The 21,539-nt window shown below is 36.5% G+C and overlaps 1 pseudogene; it reads right to left on the bottom strand.

Moving 5' to 3' along the window:
* Positions 1-13,825: 13,825 nt before the first annotated feature.
* LOC115435285 (plectin-like) overlaps positions 13,826-21,539 on the bottom strand; it is a 31,418-nt pseudogene continuing 23,704 nt past the window's right edge.

Genomic DNA, 21,539 nt, shown 5'->3' with positions numbered 1-21,539 from the left:
CCTCAGTTTATCATTTCCACATGTACATTATAACTACAGATCACAGTGGATCTACAAATACACACAAAACATTGAGTAACAGACACAGTATTGTTAAAATTGTACTTACTTCTCTTAAGACATGTCAGGTTATTCCCATTTTTTGCAAAATTATACTTTGTTTTAGTGTAAATACATGAAAATATTTACATTTACAAAGAGAAACATTTGAAGTTGTCATTATTTATATGTTATTATGATTATATTTTACTGGTCCTGCCCACTTGAGATTGAATTGGTCTGAATGTGGAACCTGAACTGAAAGGATTGTTAATATTTTAGTGTAATTTTTGCATTTCACAAATTCGTCCCGAGGGCCAGATTAGACCCTTTGGCGGGCCAGATTTGGCCCCCGGGCCACATGTTTGACACCTGTGGTTTATGGTCTTTGGTGGATGTTTGGGTTTTAAAAGGTTAAACTCATCAAATTAAATCAAATAATTCATCTTTACTGTTATTTGTGTGTCTAAATCGGATCCATCTCTGTGTAAATTCCGCTGTCTACAGTTGTTTCCAGTAAATACCTCTGTTTCCAGATCTAAATACGGATCCGGCTTTTCTTTTTTCTTTTTTCTGCCCTCTTGCCTCTTCCTCCCATCTGATTCTAACATCCTTTCACTGTGTTCGTTCATGTGTGCAGAGGGCCTCCGTGGTGAGCACTTCAGCAGACCGGCCACAATGGAACCCCCACACCCCCCCCCCCCGTCCCCCTGTGGCCTGAAGAACAGCCCCTGCCTGAGTGGATGAGGACCACCTCGGTACCAGGTCCAACCTCCACCAGGACTCTACTGGGTTTTCACTGTCATTCTGTGTTAAGTTTAATTAACCTCCAATTTTTTATTCATTTACTCCCATCATGCATCAGTCTCCTCCTCCTATTGTATTCCATATGTTCTATACAGCTTCTACTTATGGTATTTTGCTTTTTTTTTTTTTTCTTCATATTTTTCTTCCATTTGTGGCTTATTTTGTTCATGTTACTTATTATTTTGTTGACTTCTTATTAATTTTTGTTAATTTTATTGATCAATTTGGCTGGTTTTGTTCATTTTCTTATTTTCTTTTTATTTCTTCATTTTAGTAATTTTTTTATCTTATTTTTTCTCACATTATTTATCAGTTTGTAATTTTTTTTAATCATTTTTGTACATTTTATTGATCATTTTGGCTGTTTTCGTTCATTTTATTGCTTATTTTATTATTTTTCATCATTCTTTTCCATATTTTTTCCACATTATTTATTATTTTGTAGTTTTTTTTTTTTTAATTCATTTTGTTCATTGATTCAGCTCCATGGGTTATACTAGTGAATCAATGCCTGTTAATACTTGTTTTTGTTCATTTTCTTAAATTTTTTCTTCAATTTTGTTCCATTTGTGGCTTATTTTGTTCATGTTACTTATTATTTTGTTTATTAATTATTCATTTTTGCTCACTTTACTTATTACTTTTTCTCTTTTTGTTCATTTTGTTGCTTATTTGATTCTCTTTTTTTTACTTTGGGTAATTTTTTGCTTAATGTAAAATTTTTCACTTTGTTTATTATTTTGTAGGGTTTTTTTTTTATTCCTTTTTGTTCATTTTATGGATAAAATGGATAAAACTCACAGATTTTCACATTTTTATGACTTAATTCTCTTACTCTCATCTTTTTTTCTTACCATTTTTATTTTTGTCACTCTTAACTGTTAATATTTTTCTATTTTTTTGCTGCATTAACACTGGACATTTCCTCATTGTTGAACTAATAAAGATGTATTTTATTTACCAACCGTTTTAATGTCTGCATATCTGGATTTTAAAGCTACATTATGTTGAATAAAGCTTCTATTCAGTCTGTTTTATTCTTTTTCAGTGTTTATAGTTTTTGATTCCCTTGCTTTTATCTTGTATTGTAATACTCTTATACCACTTTCATATCCGTATATTCTTTTTGTTATACTTTCTTCTATTCTTCTTCATGTATATCCAGATTTTGACAAGTCTGTGGTGCAAAGTGACATATTTTTGCACGTTTTTATCGTCTTGGAAAACTTCAGGATTATTTTAATTCTGTTTGTGTGTGACGGTGCATGACATGAGGATGATGACTGACCAAAACATACATAAAAATAAAGCTGTGGTGAAATAAAGTGTGGACTGACAGGTTTGAAACACTGACCCTGGGGTCCAGAGGAGGAGGAGGAGCAGCAGCAGCAGGAGGAGGATCTGGAGGAGCAGGAGGAGCAGGAGGAAGCTTCATCTCCATGGTTGTCAGCCACTCCCTCAGCGCTTGGATCTGACCTCTGAACTCCCTCTGCCATTGGCTCAGCTCCTCCATGTCCTTCCTGGATCACAAACAGACCATATTAGACCTTGGGGGTCAAACATGCGGCCCGCGGGCCAGAACCGGACCGCCTAAGGTTCCACTGTGGCCCGCAGGATGAATTTATAGAGTACAAAAATTACACTGAAGATACTGACGGTTAAGGGGGTGAAACACGTTCAGGGGTCACATAGAGCCCAGTTAGGATCTAAAGGGAACCCTCTCTGGGACCATATGACCATATGATGATGATGATGATGATGATGATTATTATTATTATTATTACTGCTACTACTACTACTTTACCACTTGTTTCTGGTACTTTCCAAATGTGCAATGGCAATTTTTTCACTACTGTTTTTTTTATAAATAAGGTTTTTTTTCTTCTGGGGTTTCTCGTGTGAATATTCAGTGTTTGTGCTCTAATCTAATCTAATCTAATCTAATCTAATCTAATCTAATCTAATCTAATCTAATCTAATCTAAAATAACCTAACCTAGCCTAATCTAATCTAAAATAACCTAATCTAAAATAATCTAATCTAATCTATTCTAATCTAATCTAAAATAACCTAACCTAGCCTAATCTAATCTAAAATAATCTAATCTAATCTAATCTAAAATAACCTAATCTAAAATAATCTAATCTAATCTAATCTAAAATAATCTAATCTAATCTAATCTAATCTAAAATAATCTAATCTAATCTAATCTAATCTAAAATAATCTAATCTAATCTAAAATAATCTATTCTAATATAATATAAAATAATATAGTCTAATGTAATGTAATCTGATTTAATCTAATCTAAAATAATAGCTGACAGAAAATGACTCCAAATTGTCTTCTTGTGAAAACAAATACAAATAAAAAAAATCTAATTTTTTCCTCTTTATTTTAGTACAACCCCCCCCCCCCCCCATTAAATTATGAAAATATTATTGACAAACTGTCCTCTAACAATAAAATGTGAATAACCTGAACAAATATGAACCTGAAATATCAAAGAAAATTAAGTGCAGTTTTAACAACATTCTGATACTACAGGTTTGATGCCTTTGTAGATCTATACTGTACATGAATAAATGATAATAAATGAAGATGAGGCATAATAGTATTAAAATTACACTAATTTATCTACAGAAATGTCTTTTTTTTTCAGGTTATTTACATGTTTTTTTGTTTGGATTGTTTGTAAATATAAATATTTTCATAGTTTAATGTTCTGTTTTTTTTCACTAAAACAAAGATAACATTCATGGTTGTCCTTATTTATAGGTTATTATGTTATTATTGTACTGATCCGGTCCAGTTCAGATACCCCCCCCTCGTATTAGAGGGTCCAGTGGTGGTTTTCCCCATGAGCAGAAACAGCTGATCCTGTCCAGTCAACAGAACCGCACCCTCCTGATCCTGTTTAGTACACAGAACCGGACCCTCCTGATCCTGTCCAGTCAACAGAACCGCACCCTCCTGATCCTGTTTAGTACACAGAACCGGACCCTCCTGATCCTGTCCAGTCAACAGAACCGCACCCTCCTGATCCTGTTTAGTACACAGAACCGGACCCTCCTGATCCTGTCCAGTCAACAGAACCGGACCCTCCTGGGCGTCTCATTAGTCCATGTTCTGCTCTGAACTGGAACTGGACTCATCCTGTTTCTATGGATCACTCACTTTTACTCGGTGTTCCGTTACGACTCATGCCTCCTCCGTGGTTTTGTGTTTTTGTGTGGTTGAATTCAGACGTTCCACTTCACAATCCACCAACTGTCACCATGAACCGTCTGTTGGCTGAACTCTGTGACTCCTGTTTAATCTGGTTCTATGCATGTTCGACCCAAATAATCAGACGTTTCCCAGAATCTAATGACTCTGACACATTGGAAACAAGTCGTTAATTTTTAACCCATAAAGACCCAGTGGTACTTTTGGACAGTTCCCAAAGGACTTTTTCCACCATTTATTTTAAGATTATTGTCTTTATTTGATGTTTTTTTCCGTGTAAATCATGTATTTTCCTATATTTAATTCACTGATCATGTTGATGTTCATTAAAGCTCTGATTAAAGTTGAGGAATATTATTGTCATTGATCAACCTTCATGGGTTGTTGCCCATTTTATTCTTTTTTCTTCAATTTTGTTCAGTTTGTGGCTTATTTTGTAATATTAAACACTATTTTGTTGATTTCTTATTAATTTCCGTTCACTTTGCCACTTTTTGCTGCTTGTCTTATTCTTTTCTTTTTTTCTTTATTTTAGTCAATTTTCTTTGCTTATTTTTTCCATATTATTTCATTTGTAGGTTTTTTTTTATTCATTTATATTCATTTTTTCCCATTTTATCGACTGTTATTGATCCAACTCCATGGGTTTTACTGGTGAATCAATGTTGTAGAAATGATGTTTTGTTGCCCATTTTATTTATTTCTTTTTTTTTTTTCAATTTTGTTCAGTTTGTGGCTTATTTTGTTAATATTCCAAATTATTTTGTGCTTTTTCCAATTAAGTTCTGTTCATTTTATGAATTACTTGCCTCTTCTTTTTTGCTGCTTGTCTTATACTTTTTAAAAAAATGTTTTAGTAAATTTTCTTTGCCCATTTTTTTCATATTATTTAATTTGTAGGGTTTTTAGTTAATTCATTTTTGTTCATTTTCTCCACCGTCATTGATCTCAATCAATGTTGTAGAAGATGACGGTGTTTCCATGGTCACTACGGAGCCTCTGAACGTCCAAATGAGTCATATCTGATGACCATGAAAAGATTAAGAACTGTAATCTACACCAATTATTTCCATGTATTGATAGGATTATTGGATCAACAGGAATTAAACAGTTTAGATCAGTAGATGGTTTAGGTTAAAGGTGGACGTTTGGGTCTTTAAGGGTTAATGTGTGTAAATGGTTATAAAATCCAACTCTTGTATCAGATTTACATTGTGTTACAGTCTGATTCTGGATGTTCTGATTCTGAACTTTAGATTTTCCTCTTTTTCTTGATACAAAAACATCCCAAGAGTCTCAGTTTACCCTGATCTGAGGTCATGTGATCCAGGTGTCTCTGATCCTTTATCCTGTAAGAAACACAAACAAACAAACAACTAAGAAAAATACAAATTACTAAATGGATCTCAGAGACAATGAGCAATATTTGTACCAAACTCAGTTCAATACAGCGACATAAAATAAAAGGCAACACAGACCTGGTATGTGCATTTTATATACAGTATATATATATATATATGTATGGGTTCTTCTCTGAAACTGGTCCTAAAAACAGGACATGGGGCTAAAAATTCAAACCAGATGTAGACGACTGTTATGAAGCAGGTTTGGAAACACTTTGGGTCTATTTTAAAAAATAAATACTTACTGAGATAAAAGAGGAACTATTTTTCAGATAAAGCACATTTTTAATTTTTTTTTAAATACAAAGATCTGCATGTAACACGTTCAAAAGGACACGAACATTACACACTACTCTTTTTTTTTTATGTCTTGTGTAGGGGTGTAAGAAAACATCAGTTCTGCAATATATTGCAATATTTAATTTCATGATACTATATTGATATTAAAAACTACTGAATCGATATTTTTAGGTATTTATTCAAATGCAGATATTGTGGAGGTATATTTTTGTTTTTCTTTTTTGTTTATATTTTATTTGTTATTATTTAACACTGTTTAATTAAATAATGTTACTTTATGTTTACACTTCTAATGCACTGACATCTAAGGAGATTTAATGTCCATATTTGGGTCCTATTTTTGGACCCAATATTTGATTAAAAATTCATTAATTATGGGATGGCTCAGACCAAAGGGATAATTGTTTTGCATTTCTCTGAGGTCATCATTAGGTCCATCCTGGGGGTAAATATGTCTACATTTACCTTTTATTATTGGGTCTAAAAAGATGGAAAAGTGACAGATACTAAAATAAACCCAGTTTCATGGAAAAACCCGTTTATGAATATTTACATATCTGTTTCTGCTGTTTATCAGTGTTTTATCATGTGTTTTATTGACACAGATACAATGCAATTTAGTTTTTGCTGTTCATCTAATGTTTAAATGACAAATACAGAATCTGAATCTGACACAAACTGATCCCAGACCAGTGATGGGAAACATGTGCAGCTTCATAAACCCACTCCGTTGACTGAAACACTCACTTTTGTGCCTCTGGGCTCTGATGGTGGGATGGCTGGAAGCGACAGCGTGAGCTCAGAGTAGTCCAGGGAGCTGAGCGAGGAATTCTGGGAGGTATTACTGGTGTTGACAGGCTCTTCCATCAAACCCAGCGGCTGGTGTTGACAAACAGAGCAGATTATGGATGGATGTAGCATGGGGCGCTAACCTTCACAACAGTTAGCTTTCATTGGACTGGTTGGACTCGGCCCAGAAACCTCTGACCACAGGAGTCGAACCCATTCTTTCAGGTTCCACATTCAGACCAATATGAACTCCAGTGTTGGGGATTTATGTTCAAGGAAAGACCCACACAATTAGAGCTGCAACCGATTAATCGACTCAAAGTGAGCCAAACCAAAATCATTCAACCACAATTCTCCTGAATCAAAGCTTTGTTTCCTTCATTTCTCTGCTGTTAAACATCGGTTCCACTGTTGTGTTTCACAGGGACGCTTATTGTGGCGCACAAAGAAGCTTCAATTCAGGAAAACTGCAAAAGAATATTTCCCTTCAATCAGTTCGAGTCGATTAATTGAATCATGAATTTTTGCATTCGCTTCAAGCACCTAATCGATTAATCGTTTCAGCTCTACACACAATATTATCAATTCATGTCAGAAAATATATGTAATGTGTTAAAACCTTAATAAAGATATGTGTTAAAAAAAAAAAAAAGAGATCTCCAGTGAGTCGAACCGATCAAATAATAACAGAAAAGCCTCCAAAGAATGATAACTGCACACGTGTCTGTGTTTTAATGCAAAAAAAATAACATCAAATTATGAAAATATTACATTTACAAAATATCCAAACTACGACAGTGTATTAGGGCCACATAAGAAAATGAAAACACTAATCACTACGAGAATAAAGTCATAAAATATTGAGAAAAAAAACCTGTAATTATATGAGAATAAAGTCAAATACAAAAAGAGTCATAATTTTACCAGAATAAAGTCATAATATTTCAAGAATAAAGACAAAATATTATGAGAATAGTCATTCTTTAAAAAAAAAAAAAAAATCATAATTTACGAAAATAATGTCGTACTTTTATTAAATTGCAATATTTCAAGAATAAAGACTAAATATTATGAGAATAAAGTTGTACTTTAAAAAAAAAAACTCATAACTTAACAAAAACAATGTCATACTTTATTATTAAAGTTGTAATATTTCGGGAATAAAGCCAAAATATTATAAGAATAAAGTTGTACTTTTAAAAAAACTCATAATTTAACAAAAATAATGTCGTAAGTCGTAATATTTTGGCAATAAAGCCAAAATATTATGAGAATAAAGCCATAGTTAAAAAAAAAACAACTCAATATTTAATGAAAATAATGTCATACTTTTATTAAAGTCATAATATTTCAAGAATAAAGTCAAAATATTGTGAGACTGAAGTCGTACTTTAAAAAAAACCTCATAATTTAATGAAAATAATGTCGTACTTTAATGAGATGAAAGTCGGCATATTTTGAAAATAAATTCTCAATAGTGCGATAAAAAGTCCTAATTTATAAAGCATAAGCCTTAACCCTTGTTAATGACAGAGTTTCCAGTTACAGCCAACACAACAAGTGGAACATCAGCTTTCACTTCTGTTGGAGCAGATGACTAATGCTAATGGTGGGCGGGGCTAATAGACTCTGTATTTGGTAGGCGGGGCTAACAGGCTCAGCGTTTGGTGGGCGGGGCTAATAGGCTCAGTATTTGGCCTTTGTGCATAAACCCCAAATGAAAGTAGAACCTCACAGAATGTTCCAGTTGCAATTATGATATGTTTTCCGCCTGTTTTTAAACTACGACGCTATTCTCATAAAATTATGGCTTTATTTTCGAAATATGACGACTTTAATCTAATAAAAGTTCGACATTATTTTGTTAAATTATGAGTTATTTTAAAACTATGACTTCATTCTTGTAAAATTATGACTCTTTTTGTAGCCGACTTTATTCTCATAAAACTACAGGTTTTATCTTGATATTTTACAACTTTATTCTCATAGTAACAAGTGTTTTATACTCTTATGTGGCCCTAATACTTTGTCATACCAAACAAAAAAGATGAGAATAAAGTTTTAAAAAATGTAATATGTCAAGAAAATAGTGCAATTTTAACATTATTATGCCTGGACTTACTTCTACGTGTGCATTATGGATCAGGTCTGTAAATGAACAAAACATTTAAAAACAGGCAGAATATAATTAAAATTGCACTTTATTTCTTTACACATTTCAGGTTGTTCGTATTTGTTTAGATTATTCACAATTTTATTGTTAGAGTAAATATTTTCATAATGTAATGTTATTTTTTGCACTAAACAAAGAAAAATCTGAAGTTGTCATTATTTACAGACGTAACGTCATATTTTTGTCAAATTAAACAAGAAGAAAATTTGGCGTCATTATACAATCGGTAAATAGGATATTATTTCACTTGAAGTTACACTTAGTCTGAATGTGGTCCCTGAAATAAAATCAGTTGAACACCTTTGAACGTTAATATCTTCAGTCTAAGGTTTGTACTTTGTAAATGTATCCCATGGGCAGGATTGGAACCTTTAGTGGGCTGGTTTTAGCCCACGGACCACATGTTTGACCCCCCTGCTTTACACTGTGGTTCATTTTAGAAAAACTGAAATAATCCAGTGCATCATAAATGAACAAAACCTACAATAACCCACAGTTAAAGTGAGAAACACTGACCTGTAGAAGCTCAGGTCCAGTCTGCTTCCACCACAGTCTGTTCTGGAGTTAGAACATCAGCAGGGCTTTGGTTTTCCAGCCTCAGGTTTCACCTTCTTCACCTTTTGATTTTCTATTGATTCAAGTCCAGAGCAGTCTGACACCGCCCCATGTGGACATTTTAGTGTTATTGTCCACTAGGAACCAAACCCTGTCCAAATATCTCATCACACTTAAAATCAGACAAAATCACTGAAATAATGAATAAATATAAGAAATATAAGAAGTGATTTATAGACAATAGATCTGGAAAATGTGATTTCAACAAATGTTACCAATTTCCACTTGTTCCACTGGCAGATTTTTGTTGCATAATTCAATTTTTTTTTTTTTTTTGCTTAATTCAAGATTTATTTATTTATTTATTTATTTATTTTTGCTTAATTTAAGATTTTTTTGCTTAACTCAAGATTTTTTTTTCTTTTGCATAATTCAAGTTTTTTTTTTTTGCTTAATTCAAGATTTTTTTCCTTAATTTAAGATTTTTTTTTTTTTTTGCTTAATTCAAGATTGTTTTAATTCAAGATTTTTTTTGCTTGATTTAAGATTTTTTTTTTTGCTTAATTTAACTTTTTTTTTGTTTTGTTTTTGCTAAATTCCAGCTTTTTTATTTGTTTAATTCCAGTTTTGTTTTGTTTTTTGCTTAATTCAAGTTTTTTTTTCTGCTTAATTCAAGTTTTTTTTTTTATTTGCTTAATTACAGATTTTTTTTTTCTGCTAATTCAATTAACTGCTAATTTTTTTTTTTTGCTTAATTAAAGCAAAAAAATCTGCCAATAGAACAAGTGAAAATATTCTTGGTAAGATTTCTTGAAATCAGATTTTCCAGATCTATTGTCTATAAATCAGTTCTTATAACTCACTGAAAAGTTCCTCTTTAGGTGATTCTGTCTGATTTTAAGTGTGATGAGATATTTGGACTAGAAATGAGAAAAATACACTTGGTCAGATTTTGATTTTTTTTTTTCCAGTGTAACAGGGGTGTTAAACTCATTTTTTTCAGGTTATACATTCAGCCAAATTTGGTCTGAAGTGGACTGGACCAGCAACATAATAACATAATAATATATAAATAATGTCAACTTTCCACAATGTTTTTTTTTTTTTTTAACCACAGGACGATTAAAAACAGTCATTTAAATCCTGATCAGAGCTTCTATTTTTGATTTGTGCTTCTGCAACTTCACTAAAACAGTTGTTCATCCACTGGTTTCCACGTATCAAACACAACAGGTTCTCTTCAGAGTATATTTATTTACAATATAGTGTTATGTTCAGAACAAAAACAGAACCACCTCACCATACAGTATCTTTAAACCTCAATCTGAACCTCAAGCAAAACCAACCAGTTAGTTTGTGATTTCATATATTTTTCTAATCTGCTAAACAGCACATTTTTCCAAAGGCACTTGTCTTTATTTTACACTGTTTTCCCCAAATATCCTTGTAATCGGAACGTTAGTAAAACATGCAAAGCAAAATTCAGAATATATAAAAAAAAAAAAAAAAAAAACATTATGAAAACATGAACAAAATAAAAAGATTTACAGAAGTAAACACTAGAGATGCAAAACAGACATAATGGAGAACATAAAGCTTCAAGCGGGTTTGGGTTCATTAAGTAAAATGTGTTAAAAGTCTAATGAAATGGTTTTATTCGATATAATACATACATTCAAGCAGGATGGTGATGCATCAGATATGTCTATTTATGAGCACTTTGGTTTGGATCCGTTTACAATAAAAACACCATCAAATATACTCAGTGGACTCCAGGACTTTGGTGGAGTTGGAACATCAGATAAATGAAGTAAATCCTGTGAATAATGTATGAAAACATTGATGTAAAGTGTTTCTAGATGTTTCCCAAGATGGCGCCTCGGCCTCAGCCTGAATCTCCTCAAATATGACGAGCAACGGAACAAAGGACAGATCTAGAAATGAAAGAAAACCACTATGAATGAAAAGGAAAGAATCATACAATGCAGTGACGGAAAGAAAGAAATGAAACGAAAACTGCCAAAATAAGTCTGGACGAAGCGGGATGTGCGATCTGAGGATGAACGGGTCAAAGGTCGTACCTGAGCGGACTGCGTTTGGACGACGAGGACCCGCAAACGCATCCACGTCCAGAGGGTGGGGAGCGCCGGTGGCTTCAGAGTCTGTCCTTAACGTCTGGATTCTGAAAGACTGCGCACGACTGGAAACAACGAGAAGAAGCAATGGTCAGTGAACGTACAGAGTTTAGACCAGAAGAGGAGTCAGCCACAAAGAAACAACAAAGATACGGTAACCCTGAAAAACCTGACCCATTCAAACTAACCACAACATTCTAATTTTTAGGAATGAAATGTTTATTAGGCCTTTTAAATAATATTACTAATAATAATATAATAATAATAATAATATAATAATAATAATAATAATAAAAAATTGCTGTATCATTTTGTTTATGATATATTTTTCGTATCACATTCATACATTGGGCATCTTTGGTGCTTTTGAGCTCAAAACGTTAAATTTTAGATTAAAAAAACACTTTACCCGAACATTTTGAAAATATATCTTTCTTTTTTTCATTTTTTTATATTTTTATTTTTTCTTTCTATTATATTTAGCTTGTTGTTATTATTATTAATAATAATAATAATAATAATAATAATAATAAAACAAACAAAGATACGATTAACCCAGAAAAACCTCACCCACTAAAACTAACAGCATTCAGATTTTTGGAAACTGAAATGTTTATTAGGCCTTTTAACATAATAATAATAAAAAAAAAACAAAAGCCGTACATTTTGTTTATGATATATTTCATATCACATTCGCTACATTGGGTGTTTTTGGCAACTTTTTGCTCACGTTAAATTTAGATACAAAAATTTTTTTTTTACCACAAACATTTTGAAAATATATATCTTTCTGTTTTTCCTTTCTTTCTTTCTTTTTCCCTTTATTTAAACATTTTTTTATTATTTAAATCTTTTCTCCTTCTATTTAATCTTAGCTAGTTTTAACTACTTTTAGCTAGTTAATAAAACCAAACAAACAAACAAACAAAAGGAACAAAAATACGATTAACCCTGAAAAACCTGGCCCACAAAACTAGCCACAACATTCTAAGTTTTAGGAATTGAAATGTTTATTAGGCCTTTTAATAATATCTTAATTAATAAAAAAATACTGTATAATTTTGTTTATGATATATTTTTCGTATCACATTTGATACATTGGGCATTTTTGGCAGTTTTTACTCACAATGTTAAATTTGGATACAAAAATACATTTTACCAGTAACATTTTGAAAATATATATTTTTCTTTCTTTTTTTTCCTGTTTTTTTTTTAATTTTGTTATTATTGTTATTTTTCTTTCTGTGTTATTTTAGCTACTTATTTTTCTTAATTAGTCAACTGTTGTATCTATTCTGTACTGATCACATGTAATTGGATATTACATTAAAAATTGTCTTCTTTCGGGTAGGGTGGGATGGTCGGAGGGATAAAAAGAAAAATGCACTGTCATACTGCTGCCTGTGAAATTGCTTCCATAAAGGACAGCTAAAAAAAACAAAACAAACAAAAAAAAAAAAACATTTTTGTAGTTTTGTTGTGTTTTTTTAACATAAAACCTGTTAGGGCCTTTTCATTTCCCTTGAATGGCACCATAATTAAAATATTTTACAACCCAATAACAATATAAATGCTCTTCTTGTAACTTTGGAAATTAAATGTATGTTGGATGATTTAATGTTCGCGGCCACACTGAAAAGGAAAAAAAAAAAAGCCTTTCCAACAGCTGCAGTGGGTTGATAATCCACCAGGGGGCAGAAACACATATCCAGGTCACATACAACAAGTTTTTAAAGAAGTATTGATCTTGTTGATAAAATAAAAGTCTCAGAACCTGGTGTAGCAAATATGACACAAACAGTTTCAAGGGTTAAATAAAACAAAAAGAAAACCTTTGAACATTACAAGAACTAAAATAACAGGAGGCAGGTCTGTAACGGAGCAGCTGGACTCCGACACCCATCTTGGGTTTTATCAGGAACACTTGGTTGAAGGTGAAAGTCGGGAGTGTGTGAACCGACGGTGTAACCAAACCAAAAGATGCAAAAGTCCACTGAATATAAACAGGCACATCATGAAATACAGAAAACTAGGTTCCATTTTAATTCTTGTTTCAGTGTTTTTTTTTAATCCTTAGTGTCTCATTTTGTCGTTTATCCAGGAAACATCTAACATCAGCATCGACAGAATCTGTCCAGAATCTATACAAACATTCAGAGAGTTGAAGGCATCTATGTATCGGAAAATCTGTTAAAACATTAAAACTATGTTGATGTACAGTATCTCAAGTAGTTATGTCCAAAAAGATAAAAAATAGAACTGATATTGTAAAGGAGGAGAGGAATACTACAATTTCTTGGACATTTTATATATAGTATATATTAGTTTCAGAACTCTTTAACAGGTGTAAAATGGAAACTATTACTTATAAAACTGCAGAAAATTCATGCTTTTTCTCTTATAAAAGAATAGCAAATTCTTGGTTTTGTCTCAATTTATGAGGCACATGTTTCGACATCTGATAAATATGAAAAATGCAATATTCTATGTCTTTTCTACTGTGACACATGCTGGGTAGAATAAATAAATTATACGGTTTTAGTTACTGTAACTCTGTTTCCTGTTAGAAATGCAGCTGTAAAGTGCATTAGTAAATGTTGGGTTTAACGTTTAATATTTGGGCTGTTTTTTTTTTGTTTGTTTGTTTTTTCATCATGTTAAAGACAGAAAAAGGTCTGATCAGAATCGACGGCTGTAGCTGGTTGAAGATGAGGTGAAGGAGGACGAGGAGAAGTTCATGCTGAAGCCGGTGCCGGCGTCGAAGCTGCCCCTCCTCGAACCTGATCTGGATCCGGTCCTGGACCCGCTCCGGGAACCGTAGGCTGACCCGGACCCGCTGACATTGAGGGGCCTGTACAGGCCTTTGCTGGACTGTGACGACGCCTCCAGGAGCCTGAGGCTGGATCCTTCCTCGATCATGCTTCTGTCCATGGCGTCTTTGAAGGAGATTTTGAGCTTGGTTTTTGGACATGTTAGATATTTGGAGTAAGCGCTGACATCCCTAAGTTTCTGGGCTGTTCGGGCGTCGATCGTGCCCTTCCTGATGGATTCATCTAGTGTTACTCGACCCTCGATGTCAGGTTCGATGAGTCACCGGTCAGATACTGGACCTCAAGGAAGCGCTGGCCTGCTTCATAATACAGCCAACCCTTCTTCAGAGCCTGGGATGCAGACATTTTGACTTTAGTTCTGGGGTCTTCAAATCCATTGTAAGCTTTCTGAGCCAGGTTCAAACGATAAACCATGATTTTATCCACGAGGACCCTTTTCTGTTGCTTCAGCGACTGAGAATCTCTCCCCGCTTGAGGGGTCAATTATTCCAACGGTGCAGGCTTGGGCTTCCAGGAGTCTTTGTCCGGTGATGTTGTCCACCAGGTTTCTGTGCATGGCCTCGGTGATTGACACCTTTTCCAGAGTGTCTATGTCCAGTATTCCAGCGATGGGGCAGGTCACCTCTGACGGGTCGTTCCATATGACTGCAGGAGGTTTGATGGATGGGATGGGGCTCATGGGATAGGAGGAGGTGGAACCAGTGGTGGAACCAAAGGAGGATGATCGGGAACGGAAGCCTCCCATGTTTCCAGATAGCATGTCAGCGAATTCAGTGATGGACAGGTTTCCAGATCTGTACGTATCCAGAGCATTCTGGTCGATGAGGCCACGTGAGAGAGCGTCGTCGACGTCCTACTGCCGTCCCTGACCTTCTGTCGATGATTACAGATTTGACAGTACGTCAGAGGAGGTCATGGTGATTTCCTCCCATTCACACTCCTGCTCAGCCAGTTCCAGGTAGGTCTGGTGGTCAATGAGTCCCTTCCTGTAGGCCTCGTACACAGTCATTTCCTTTCCTGTCTCTGGGTCTACGATTGACAACTCTGCGTTTGCGAACAGAAGATTTAGACGATGTCTTTCTTTCGCGCTTTTTTCTCTTTCAGTAGCAGCAGGACCAGGCCAGTGTCAGGGTCAGTGATGCATCTCTCCATGAGCTGGAGGTATGTCAGGTTCTCCTCAGTGTTGGGATCAAAGAACCCTTTAGTGTCATCAGATGGGTCAGTCAGGATCTCATTCATTTCCTCATCAAAGAAGCCACGTTTGTAGGCGACTTCAACTGGCAGACGGTGACTTTCCTCTGGATCGATGATACCTCCTGTGGCGATCTTGGCTTCCAGCAGACGGATGCCATGATCTTTCAGAATGAGCCCTTTCTTCATGGCTTGGAAACAGGGAGATGGTCTTTCCTGAGTAAGGATCTCTGTAACCTGTCACTGCTCGCTCAGCAGACAGAAGCTTGTCTTTGAATTCTGGGCCAACGATTCCATCCTCACTGCTTCGTTGACAGTCAGTTTGAGGTTTTTGATCGGATCGATGACATAACCCGTGGCTGCTTGAGCCTCCAGGCGTTCAAATGCTGTGCCCGGCCTGATCATGTTCTTCTTCATGGCCTGGTAAATTGACGACGTTCTTTTGAAGACTCTAAAAAGACACCAGCAATACAGCTTGTACCTTCAAGGTACCCTGGACAGCTAGTGCTAACCTCCTCTACTGACAACAGACCTTCATTCAGTTCGGTGACAGTCTGCTGGTCAATGATTTGGGAGCGGATCAGCTCTTCCATGGTAATCTGCTTCCTCAGACCCTTGAACATCAGCCTCTTGTCTCCCAGAGAAAGGAGGCGTAACCCACCCTCGAACTTGCATCTCTTTTAGTAACTGAGCATATGACAGCTTCTCTTCAGTGACGGGATCAACAAATCCTTTAACATCATCGCTCAGTCTCTCATTGGTTTCCTTATTGATGTAACCTCTTTGCATTGCAACATCTGCTGGAAGATGGAACTGGAATTCAGGGTCGATAATACCTCCAGTGGCAGTTTGTGCCTCCAACATTTTAAGGGCATAATCCTCTGGAACCAGATCCTTTTTCATGGCCTGGAAAAGAGAGATGACTTTGCCACTGTATGGATCTTTGTATCCTGTAACGGCTCTTTCAGCTGACAGGAGTTTATCATGGATCTCAGGACCAACCACACCCTTACGGACAGCTTCATCAACAGTGAGTGACTCATTCTTAACAGGATCAATGATGAATCCTGTAGCAGCTTGTGCTTCCAGGAGGCTGAGGGCAAGTTCAGGTTTAATGAAATCTCGCTTCATTGCTTGGTAAATGCTCATCTTGGAGGTGGAGTCAGTTGTGATTCCAGCTACGCAGCCTGTACCGTAGAGATACTGTTTCACACTGGTCATCTCCATTATGTCTCGGATGTCCCTCTTCCCTTGTTTAAGGAGGTTGTACGTCTCCAGGTCAATGATGCGGGCATTGTACAGCTCCTCGATGGTTATCCTCCTGCGAATTGTCTGATATGACATTGGATTCTCATTTCTGATGATCTCTCTCTGTTCCATGATCTCGATGATAATGATTATCATACGCTCTTTGGTGATGTTTCCAGAGCGGTATTCATCCAGGAGCTTCTGCCTCTCCCGCTCTGGAAGCAAATTGGAGTTCATTATATCCCAGAGGTTCATTGATTTATCAGCAAGACCCTCAATGGAATGTCAATCTGGGTGTTGGCCAGTTCACCTCTGGGTTTGTTCTTCAGTGTAGAGGTATGTCTTCTCCACAATTGTTGGAGCCTGGGGTTTGGACAGTGGCAGCATGTACAGGCCGGTTTGAGGATCTCTTTGGCACCTTTGTTTCAGCTGTCTGTAGGTCACGTTCTCATCAGATTCAGGGTCTGAGAACACCTTGTTATCATCAGATGGTTCAGACAGAGCAGTGGCAGTTTCTTTGCTGAAAATATTCTTCTGATATGCAACATCAGTTGGGACACGGTGGCTGTTCACAGGGTCAATGATTCCTCCACTGACCATCTGTGCCTCTAGCATTGGCAAGGCTTGCTCCTTCAAAATCAGATCTTTCTGCATCGCTTCAAAAAGGGAGATTTTGCTGCCAGTGAATGGATCTTTATATCCAGTGACAGCCTTTTCTGCAGAGAGGAGTTTTTCATGGAGTTCAGGGCCAACAAGTCCAGATTTCACTGCTTCGTCTACTGACAGGCACTGGTTCTTCACTGGATCTACAATGAACCCAGTGGCAGCCTGAGCCTCAAGGAGTGCAAGACCCGTGTTGTGTCTGAGGAGCTTCTTCTTCATTGCCTGATAAATGCTCATATTCTCTTTTGTTGGCTCAAGGTAAATGCCTGCGATGCTGTCAGAGCCCTGTAGGTATTTACTGATGCTGGGATTCTCACTGACTTGTTTAGGTGTCACTTTGCATTGTTGCAGGAGGTCAAAGGTTGATTTGTCAATGATTTTAGAGTCATGAAGAGAACTTGCTGGAACAGGAGCTCTGAGTCCCTTAAAGCTGGACTGTTCCTGCTTCTTGGCCTCCTTCTCATCAACGACTGTAATGACAATTTTGATTATCTTTTCAATTGTGATCTTTCCAGACATAAACTGTCTGAGGAGATCCTGCCTTTGTGCTTCAGTGAGATATTCGGAATTAATTATCTCCCAGATTGTCATCTTCCTGCCCTTAAATGGTCCAGAGTTGAGTTCCACTGTTGCCTGAGTCATGGCCTCTTTTGTCTGGGCCTCAGTGAATGCTGGCTCTTCTTTAGCATTGATCGCTTCGTCAGAAAGAGGCAGAAGCTGAAGGCCAGTTTTGTCATCAGTTATACATCTGGGGAGGAGCTGGGCCATAGGTGACATTTTCTTTCATGTTAGGGTCGAAGAAGCATTTAGTTTCATCGGTGGGATTGTTTAAGAGCTGCTTCATTTCATCATCAAAGTAATTTCTCTTGCAGGCCACATCATGAGGAACACGGTGACTCTTTACTGGATCATGATGCCACCAGTGGCCAGCTGAGCATCAAGCAGTCGAATTCCTTGTTCTTTTGGTATTAGATCTTCTTCATTGCCTGGAACAGAGATACAGTCTTTCCAGTGTAAGGATCTCTGTAACCAGTCACAGCTCTCTCTGCAGACAGAAGTTTTTCATGCAGCTCCGGACCGACAATGCCTGCTTGACGGCTTCATCGACAGTGTACTTCTTATTGTTAATGGGGTCGACAACATAACCTGTTCCTGCTTGGGCTTCAAGCATATTCAAAGCAGGTCCCTGGCCTCATCATATCCTTCTTCATGGCTTGATAGAATGACATTGGCTCTTTGGACGACTCGATTAAAACTCCTGCAATGTTGTTGGAGCCCTTCAGTGCTTTGTGGACCGGCTCCATCTCTGCACCTCTTTGACTGTCTTATTGCCCTTGTGCAGTTTGTTGTAAAGGTCTTTATCAATGACCTGGATTCCAGGAGATCAGTAGCTGGGACTGGTGCTCTCAGACCTTCAAAGGTGATTTCATTCTTCTTCTCTTTCTCCTCTGCAACAGTAATCACAATCTTAATAATTTTTTCAATAGTAATTTTGCCGGTTTTGTACTGGCGAAGGAGATCTTTCTTCTGATCTTCAGTAAAGTACTCAGAGTTGATTATTTCCCAGATTGTTACAGTCTTCCCCTTGAACCTTCCAAATGGTACAGACACAGTTGTTTTGCTGAAGACATCTTTGGTCTCTTCTTCTGTGTAAATGCTTGAACACTGAGCAGCTTTATCTGTGATTGGCAGGAGTAGGAGGCCGGTGTTCAGGGTCAGTTTTGCATCTTGACATTAGTTCAGAGTATGTCCAAAGGTTCCTGAGTGCTCGGGTCGAAATATCCCTTAGTGTCATCTGTGGGCTTCTCTATGATTTTGCTCATCTCTGCATCGTACTGTCCCTGTTTGAAGGCGGTTTCATTGGGGACCCGGTGGCTGTTGATGGGATCAACGATGCCACCAGTTGCAAGCTGAGCCTCAAGGATTCGGATGGCTTGATCGTGTTCAATCAGACCCTTCTTCATACCTTCAAACACTGATATCTTGCCTCCAGTGTATGGATCTTTGTAGCCAGTGACCGCCCCTCTCAGCTGAAAGCATTTGTTGTGCAGCTCAGGGCCGATCACGCCTTCTTTGACGGCCTCATTCACAGACAGTTTCTGGTTCTTGATGGGATCCAAAATGTAACCAGTGGCTGCCTGGGCTTCGAGCAGGATCATTGCTGTGCCTGGTGTGATCTTCTTCTGTTTTGATGCTTCATAGATTGACATTTTTTGATTAGATGGGCTCAAAATACCAGCAATGGCGTTCTTTCCTTTGAGAATTTTCTTCAGCTTCTCAGTCTCCCCAAGCTCTTGCACAGTGGTTTGACCATTTTTTAGCTTGTCGAAGTCCTTTTTGGGCAAAAGACCGAGGTCATGAAGTCTGGTTGCAGGAACCTGTTCTCTGATGCCTTCAAAGGCCATGGATCCGGTTTCTTTTCCATCCATCGACTGAATCTATACTTGACCGTTGGAGGACCTTCTGGGTGGTGTGAACTGTGGTTACGTGGATGATCTCAGGCTGTTCTTTCTTAGCTTCCTAAGCTGTTGCAGTTTCTCCGGAGTTTCTGATTCTCTTCTGCTAGAACTCTCTCCTGCTCTAACCTCTTCCTCTCCAGCTCCTGCATTTCCTTCTGCTTGTTGAGCATCTCCTGTTCGGCCTCTTTCTGCTTGTTGAGGGCTGCGTCCCATCGTAGCCTGGAGTTTCTTCTTCTCCGCCTCCATTTGCTGCCTCTGACGCTCTTGTTCATCTTTCAGGGCTTTAGCCTTTTTGACCTCCTCTTCGAACTGACTCTCCAGCTTCTTTTCTCATCTTCAATGAGCTTCTCCTTCTTTAACAAGCATCTCCTTCTCTGTCAGGAATTGTCTGCTGGAGCATGTCTTTTCATGCTCTATTTGTTTCTGCTGTGCATCAGCCATCTGACAGAAAAAAAGAGAAAAATCAAATTAGTAACTTCATTGTCTCATAATGATGTATTGATGTGTTTTCTGTTTGGTTTAACTGTAACAACATCATTTATACATTGCACTATGCTTATGCATATGACGAAAACCCTTTGATGAATTATGTGTCTGTTTCTATGTAGTTAGAAGAATATTGTTTATATTTGCACTATTTTCTTTACTCGTCCACTGTGTTTATTAGAGTGATAATAGTTTATTTTTATGCCAACATTGTCTAGTCAGCTTTATCTACTTATTTATTCAATAATAATGTCTAGTTTTGCACAGAGCAAAACAAGGGTATGTATAAGGAACTTATTTTTCTTGATAAATTAACTAATAATAATTACAACCTGTAGTAAATCCCTAATACTGATGCTAAAACATTGCATTGAGATTTAGATGCACTCTATGTAGTTTACATCATGGGGGTCAGTCATTCAACACAATAAAATACATAGTAGTCGTTAAGAGATGTCGGATCATGGGATTTGTAATGATCATCACCATCGCTGATGAAAATCTGATGAAGTAGAAGTAAAATATTATACTTTTAGTCACATTAGCCACGTATCACATTTCCTAAACTAAAAAACTGACGTCCATTAAAGTACAATGAAGGTCTCTGATACTGACCGGCAGTGAAGTTAACGAAACAAAGGTAGATAAACCCTTGGTGTCCAATAATGTTCCTGCCCAGTTAAATATAATGTGTATTTCTACAACATAATTAGATAAATTCAATAATATATTCATGTTATTTCCCACAGTTTTTTTTTGTATGGGGTCATTTAAAAAGCTTTAGTACGATTCTTTAGATCCATTGACAGTTATGCACCTGTTTGTGTATGAGCTTCATTTTAAAGCCACGAGCTTCTAATTTGGCCTTCAAGATGTGCTGAAGAGACCATATTTGGACAAGGAGAAAGCTGCAGAAGTCAGGGGTCATGTGTGAGCATGACGGGGTAAATGGGAAACTGAAAGTCAATTCATGGCCTTTTTAGTGTAATTTATAAAATTTTCGATATTTGAGTTTCTGTAATTTGAGAGATAAATTGAATTCCCTAAACTGAAGTTTTGAAAGTCTGATTGACAGGCGAACATACTTGGAGTAATAACTTAAAGAATAACTTAAACAAGGAACATTTATAGAGGTCCAACTGCAAGAAATGAGACCCGGCTGGATAATCTGTTCAGAAGATCAAATAATGACTTTATGAGTTAGAACCACGAGTTTGAATTGTTGTGTGAGATG

The sequence above is a fragment of the Sphaeramia orbicularis genome, chromosome 16 (genome assembly GCF_902148855.1).
Source record: "Sphaeramia orbicularis chromosome 16, fSphaOr1.1, whole genome shotgun sequence".
NCBI lineage: Eukaryota > Metazoa > Chordata > Actinopteri > Kurtiformes > Apogonidae > Sphaeramia > Sphaeramia orbicularis.
The sequence above is the reverse complement of the archived record's forward strand: the minus strand, read 5'-3'. Positions and strand labels throughout refer to the sequence as shown.